The sequence below is a fragment of the Gorilla gorilla genome, chromosome 13 (genome assembly GCF_029281585.2).
Source record: "Gorilla gorilla gorilla isolate KB3781 chromosome 13, NHGRI_mGorGor1-v2.1_pri, whole genome shotgun sequence".
Classification (NCBI taxonomy): domain Eukaryota; kingdom Metazoa; phylum Chordata; class Mammalia; order Primates; family Hominidae; genus Gorilla; species Gorilla gorilla.
In genome coordinates, this window is record NC_073237.2 from 99,590,811 (window position 1) to 99,598,776 (window position 7,966).

At 34.4% G+C, this 7,966-nt stretch overlaps 1 long non-coding RNA gene across 1 annotated transcript; it reads right to left on the reverse strand.

Moving 5' to 3' along the window:
- Positions 1 to 1,738: 1,738 nt before the first annotated feature.
- On the reverse strand, positions 1,739 to 7,761 carry LOC129524539 (uncharacterized). Its single transcript, XR_008668326.2, has 4 exons — positions 7,723 to 7,761; positions 7,389 to 7,616; positions 2,662 to 2,919; positions 1,739 to 1,946 (listed from the first exon to the last, which is right to left on the reverse strand). It is a non-coding gene; the product is annotated as an uncharacterized lncRNA (long non-coding RNA).
- Positions 7,762 to 7,966: the final 205 nt, after the last annotated feature.

The window sequence follows — 7,966 nt, forward strand, 5'->3', positions numbered from 1 at the left end:
ACAGATTGGGAAACAGAGGCATAAATAGAGTCATTTATTTAAGGTCACATAGCTACTATATGTTGGCATTGGAGTTTAAACACAGAAAATTTGACCCCATAAGTCTTCATTACAAGGGTTCAAAAGAACATTGTAATACGACTAGTTGGAAACACATATTTCATATACGTTTTTTACTTCCAATGTTTTCTGTGAAGACAAGAGATATTTTGATCAGCATTAACAATTAATTTTGTCGTAAATTAGGTAATAATGAACACTCTTCCTGCTAGACTTGTTCCTTAGAGGCTTTTTTCTACCCTAGAAATATTTGTAGCTTAAATAAATAAAGCAATAAGTTAACCTAGGTCAGTAAATCAAGCAATGCTTATAGTTACATCATTATGGAATCTATGCATTACTACAAATAAATCATGAAGGAATCAAAAAGTAGATTGATAAAATAAAAGAACTTCTCTCTGCATTAAAAAGAAAAGGATATGTCTCCATGGAGGTTGCATAAAAGGAATCAAATTTTAACACAGGAAATTCATGTTCTTAACTAAGATTGATATAGTGCTTAATAAGCTAGAAAATTTAATATGGACATGTCAATATTCTTTCCTTGTGAAAGAATTTTTGTGTTGTGTTATATCTTCCTAAATTCCCACTACCAAGTTTTTATTAACTCCTATTTTCACATGGAGCCAACTTTTTGACTTTTTTAAAAAAGTCAAAACATGACTTTTAGGATCTCCATTACCATATACTACATTGAGCCTGGTTTATTGGTTTATTAATAGTTTTCCTCTTTTTTTGCTTTTGCTTATACTGTTACTTTACAGGCTGGAATCTTCACAATTTCTCACATAAGAAAACTTTAAATAATTTGCTTACTCTATTACTCTAGTAAGAATTAGGCTATTCCTATTGGTTTTTGCTTCCATCACATCATTCTGATCATTCTATGATGGTTTTATTTGACTCAGAAGAAAGCCATCCTAAACATCACTACTTGTTATCACTTCCCCTCATTCCCTATGCTTATCTTACATTTTTCTAAGTAGGCTTTTTCTCTGGGGAAATTGATGCCAGAATTTTCTTCATAAAGAGCGTTTGCCAGTGTTTTACACTAAACACTTTAAAGCATCATAATAATGATAACACTCACAAGGTACTATATTATCTCATGTAACCCTTTTGAGATAATTGTGAGTGAGACATTATTTTTCTGACTTTGGAGGTGTACCAAAAACCAAAAAAAAAAAAAAACATAAAAACAAACACACAAAAAAACCACACACACAGAGAGAAATTAAGTAACATTCCCAGGGACACACGGATAAAGATGACCAAGCCAAAATTGACTCCAGAGCTTCATAGAACACACCAAGCTTGACAGTACATTCTTCAGAAGATGTCTGAAAAGATGGCCAGTTTTCAAAAGCGTACCTAACAACTAAATCAGTTCCACTTATATTTAGAACCCAAATTTTGACCTCCATGTATGGTTGCCCAAATTCTGATATTCTGATTACTAATCCCCCAGTCCCAATCCCAATTCATCTGTGGACCTTAATCTTCATGTCTGCCTCTTTAAGCACCCTCCTTTTTTCATCCTGTTGAGTCCTTGCTAGTAGAGTTCCAGGTCTTTCTGTCTACCTAAAATGATCATCGATTAAGACTGTCTACCTGAAACTTCTATGTTATAGTTGCTATGCTTTGTTTATGTTCTTTTTTTTTATTATACTTGAAGTTTTAGGGTACATGTGCACAATGTACAGGTTAGTTACATATGTATACATGTGCCATGCTGGTGTGCTGCACCCATTAACTCGTTATGTTTATGTTGTTTCTTGAGATTGTAATTTTCATCCTTTCTCCCCGGGTCTCTGAAACATATATCTTGATCTTGGCTCATTTTGTTCTGTCTTCTTGCTCATATTCTTGAAAATCCATATCACAGGCTGTAATTTCATTAAGTGGGAAACAATTTGTTTATTTTGGGATTTGAGGTCTTAATAATATTCTCATTGTCTGAGCATGTAAAAGTGCCATCATTAGCTGATTGCTGCCTTTGTCCAACTATATTTGAAATTCTCAGCTACTTCTTAAATCTTTGACTTTCTTATATCATGCCTAGAACATTTTTACTCTTTTTTATACATAGTTATATATTTGACTTTGTATTTTATACAGATTGGTGCCTTTATTTTGACAGAATTCAATGATATAATTTTCAATTACACTGGGCTTCAAGACAATATTTTGGAATATTCTTTATAGAACACGGCTACCTGAAACATCTCTATGTCTATAATTTGAATTCATGTAATAAAAATGTCATTTTAACTTTATCAGTTTTGCAAAATATGACATAATGAGTCAAATACAGTAATTAAAACATTTCCAAAGTATAGGTTAAACCTATTCCTATGGAACCCCAAGGAAAATAACTTCAGGTACACCCAAGATTTTCCAAAACACTACTTTTACTGTGAAAAGTTTAATGCATTTACATTAATTCTTTTAATGAGACTAACTACATATTTACTAAGGTACATTGATAGAATTAAACAGGCTTTGGAAATGCATTTATTATTATCTGGCTACTTTTGTTAGTTCCTCAGCTTCTAATCAAACTTTCTGCAGGTATTTTCAATTACTATTTAATTATTTTACAGTGTACTTGCTGTGTGCCTCTCATTTAATCAGCAGCCATTGATTTCATCTGTCCAAACACTTCAGATGAGTTTTTTTGGCTCACTTCTCTCAACTCGTGGCAGCTCTGAAATCCTCAGCAAATCCTTTGAGACATGATGAAGAAAGCAGTTTCTACAGAACTTCTTGAGTTCTCTCCTCTTTAAAATAGACATTAACACCTGTATGCTTGATAAGAGTATGGTGGTCTTAATCATGCAGCATCCAGATAAATGACACCTAGTGGTTAGATATTTTAAACACGTAAGTGGAGTTAACATGTAGAAGAAATAAGATGTTGGACAATTGAGCTTGTTCTATCATAATAAATAATGTAATATTTTAGGGCTGCTTTATTATAAGAACATAGGCTTATTGTGTAAACCTTCAGAGAGTTGAATAAAAATCAATTTGTAAAAGACTCAGACATGTAGATTTAATATAATTCCACTAAAGAATAAAATGAATAAAATATGAAATAATATATCATGTCAAGAGCTTTTAGTCACCATATTTCATCTTAATTCAACAAACATTTATCCAGTCCCAACAACAGGCACTATGGCAGTGTGCAAGGAACAAAGATATCAAGATTAATACAGCACAGTATCAAGTCAATGCAGATCTCTGTCTGTGCAACTACCTTTGATCTTAAGATGCTTTCTATTCTATATAGCTATGGGTCCTGACCATGCAGCATCTCATTATCTCCTGCAGTTTTGGCAGTTAACACCGACTATTAAAGCTCCTGTTTCTTACCATAGTGGTTTCTAATAACATTTATCTCAGTTTTGTCACTCTGACCCAAAGCAGTTGAACATGCATAGCTTAATTTTCTTCTGTCCTTATGAGACTAGGCCAAGATAATTTAATAGCACTCTCCTAAAGATTCTAAGATAATAAAAGGATATTATTAAATGGATTATGCAAATAGTTAAGATTAGCAAATGGATTTGACAGAAATTAACATCTACAACTCTGACACATCATGTCTGGGTTTTCACAGCAGGGTTCTCAAGCCTAAATGTTCATAATAAATCACTGTAGAATCTTATGAAAAATGAAGATTTTGTGGTCTGAGGTAGGGTATGATCTCCCAGGTGATGCTGCTTCTAGTATACTAATGTTCTGTGGACTATTTAGTAATGAGACCTTCTTAGACGTCTTTCTAACAATCTAAGGGGTTTCTTGTGTCCTGTCACTCTTTCTGTGTCAAAATTCAGTTTCACCTTTGGGTACCCTTAAGCACACATGATGTGCTCAGACTGTAGTTCAGAGTGAATAAAGAAGCAGGAAGAAAATTAATTTCCTTCTCACCCTCAAATACTATCCAACTTCCCAGGTCATATTTCTTGTCCCACAAATGTTTGACAGAATGAATATTTATTTCTATATTAACCAAATGTAACATGTAGTTTTAAAAATCCAAGGAAAGAGGTTATTCACAATCAGAACCAAAACCAAAACAAAAAACTCAACTAATCAAACAAAACGTAAATTGATAGTTTCTATTTGAAACTCTTTCCAAGTTAAAGAATGAGAAGCTCCAGAAATATTTCCTGTTTCTCAAGAGCTTATATAATACCAATATCTGCTCAATCAAGACAGTCCTTATTAAGTCCAGTCCAGATACTTTCATCAATCTTTCATCTTGATTCTGGTAGCGAAAAGACCTGAACAGAGTTTCTGTAATCTTCTGCAATTGCTCAAAAATACAATATAACACAAAGCACTCACCTTTACAGAAGAATAAATATGACTTCACAGGCGTAACACAGCCTAAATCCATTCTAAGAAAGAAATATTTTCTGAGGAAATACACACATAGTATAGAAAAACAGAACACTACCAAAACAGATTTAACATTTTATTATTACACAAGTTCTTTAGCTCCTACACATCATAGTTCCTCATCCCCTTCTCGTTCTAATTATTGTCCCCGGTTTTCCTTTGCAAAACTAAGTGGTACTTTTCTTGGTCTTTCTGTCTTCTTCACAGGCATTCTAAAAGCTTCACCATACATTATACAGAAAATTACTTACAGATTCTTTCCTATCCCAGGACCTACTGAGATGTTACAGATGTTCCTTCCATTTTTTTCCTCCTAAAACCCTCACTCTAAATACAAATATATTGAAATCATAGACTAAAGGTAAAGATGTTTAACCCACAAATGAATTAATATAAAAAAGAAAAGGATGCCTCCAACTTCCATAAATGAAGAGAGATGTAAGTTAGTGGTAAATATATCAACTAATTATATGGTGCTCATAAGGATCAAATAATAACAATAGGAACTAGAAGATAATACCCACTAGAAGACAGGAAAGGTGGAATTAGGCTTATGCAAGGGAGGGTGTTAGAACTAAAGACCCTTTACTAAAGTACTTTTAAAAGGCTGACATTCACAAAAAATGTAGACATTTACAAAAAAGTTGACTTCTCCTTTGTAAAGGAATATTATAGGACCTACTGACTTAGGAAGTGTCAGGAAAACTCTTTATAATTCAGAAATTCATGTATTTTAAAAAAATGCCTTCAGTGAAAAAAATGGCTTCATGGGTATGGAATCTCAATTTATATTTCTGATGAGTCAAGAGACCTAGATGAAGAAAATTGGCTTATGAATTGTACTGGAGATAACCAACACTCTCAGAAGTCAATGAAAAAAAAATTATTCTGTAGCTATATTTTCCCCACTTGTGTAGAAACGTATGGAGGGAGATGAAAGCAACTGTTCAAAAGAGGAGCTTCCGAATAAAATTTTATTTCATACAATGGAAAACACACACACACACACACACACACACACACACACACACAACATGAGAGAGCTAAAACAAAATTGAGGTAAAAGAAAATCTGGGCCAGGCACAATGGCTCACACTTGTAATCCCAGCACTTTGGGAGAATGAGGCCAGAGAAACACTTGAGCCCAGGAGTCTGAGACCAGCCTGGGCAACACAGTGAGGCCCCTTCACTCAAAAATAAAGGAAATAAAGAAATTAGCTGGGTGTGGTGGCATACACCGGGAGGCTGAGGCTAGAGGATTGCTTGAGCCCAGGAGCTCCAGGCTGCAGTGACTATGATTGTACCACTGCACTCTAGCCTGGGTGCCAGAGCAAGGCGCCATCTCAAAACAAACAAACAAACGAACAAAAACTGAAATAAATAAGTGTGGCTTAAATTACTATAATAATAAAAAGAAGGGAGATGAAGTACAATGAAAAATAGGGTAATTTAAAAAATCAGAAATGTTGAAAAACAATAAAATTGAAATGAATCATTACAATTAAAACATCTTGAATGTAAAGCTTAAAAAGCAAATAAAATATGTACAAATTAGTGAAATCCCACTAGAGACCATAAAGCGTGAACATTTATTTTTAAAGTACTGAGAAAAAGTAGCTGTCTACTTACTTGTATACCCAGCTGTACTCTCTAGCTGAACAGCATAAGTGAATCAATAATACCTTCAGGAGACTAATGTAATCACAGATTATGGTTCAAATAATACTTAAAAGACATAGTTCAGGAAAAAATAATCAATGAACCCACAAGCAAAAATGAGGATATAAGAAGCAATGTCAAAAAAAGAATTTGATAAATGTGTTGATATATTAAAATATCATGGATTCTATTGGTCAATAACTTAAGTATTGCCATTTTTCTGGCAACTAAAAACAATGTGAAACTAAAATTACAAACAATTAAATTGATGAGTGGACAGTGATGAGAGTAAACTTTTCGAAGATCAAAGGTCCGAAAGCTTTAGGGTATCTCATGCACTTATTAATTTTTATTTTACAAACACTTAAATAGTGCTTAATATTTTCCTCAAATTTTATTAAAGATGATATAATAATATGTAGCCTGAGGTCACTACTTTTGATGTATTTATTTTAAAGGACTATTGCATCCATTTTCACACAACTTTTTTTAGTGTTTTTGGTGGAGATGGTGGTAGTGTCATTATTTTACTTTTTTAAAATTTTGTTTTCTAACTCATTCTCCCCCAAACCAAACAGGTTTCTTTTTCCTTTCCTTTCCTTCCCCTTCCCTTTCTCCTTCTCCTTCCCCTTCCCCTCCCTTCCTTCTTTTCTTTTATTTATTTATTTATTTATTTATTTATTTATTTATTTATTTTGTAAGAGAAAGGCTCTTCCTCTTTCACCCAGGCTGGAGTGCAGTGGCGTGATCACAGCTCACTTACAGCCTCAAACTCCTGGGTCCAAGAGATTCCTCCGAGTAGCTACAGGCACATGCCACCACCATGACTGGTTAATTTTTAAATTTTTGGTAGAAACAGGGATCTTGCTTTGTGGCCCAGACTGGTCTTCCACTCCTGGCCTCAAGCAATCCTATTATCTTGGCCTCCCAAAGTTCTGGGATTACAGAAATGAGCCACTGCATTTGGTCTTGCTTGTCTAATAAACTGTTCTTTTTTTTTTTTCAATATCTTAAAACCAGAGAATCCTCTGTTCAAACAAAATCTTTAATGTAAGTGTAAAGAAAGCCAAACAATATAATTAGGGCTCCTCTTTATAAAGAGAGACAGTGAATAGCTGTGAGGCAAAGGAGTCACAGACACTTATCAGAAATGTTACATAGCACAGACATAAAAAAGATGTTTGAGAGGAGATAGAGGCCTCTTAGATAGGCCTCGTCCCAAGTAGAAGAACACATGCAACCCCCAAACCTTTACTAACCCGCGGGTGAGGCCAGGCACAGATGTGTTTAGGCACCACAGCCATCTTTCCAGAAGACTGAAGTCCGATACTCATGGCAAACACAGAACATCTGAGTGACTATTGATCAATGGAAGTCCTCTGGTTGGAGAAGTGCTTTGATTAGAATGGAGCCTCAGAGCCCAAGGACTTCTATCAGCTTGTTCTTCTGTTGAGCCCACCACTCAGAGTTGCTAAGCCAACTGTCTGCTATATTCCCAGAAGACAGAATAAATAAGTCTACAGTGCCATGTAGTTGTATCTTTTCAGCACATCTTCCTTATCTGTATATAAAGCAAATTTTTAAACAACTTACCTCTACAAAGTCACTTTTGCCATTCAATGTAACATAGCTCTATACTAGACACTATGGGGTGAAGGTCACTGTGGTATTATGGAGGGTAGCAAAATTCCATCTATGACATCACACAAGCATCAACCAAAAGAAACTTTGTGTGGCTGTAATAGTATCAGGCACAGTAGACTCTGCCATAGAGATAAAGGAGGCATTTCATACTATTAAAAGGTCAGTTAAATGGACAGTATAACAGTCACACCTT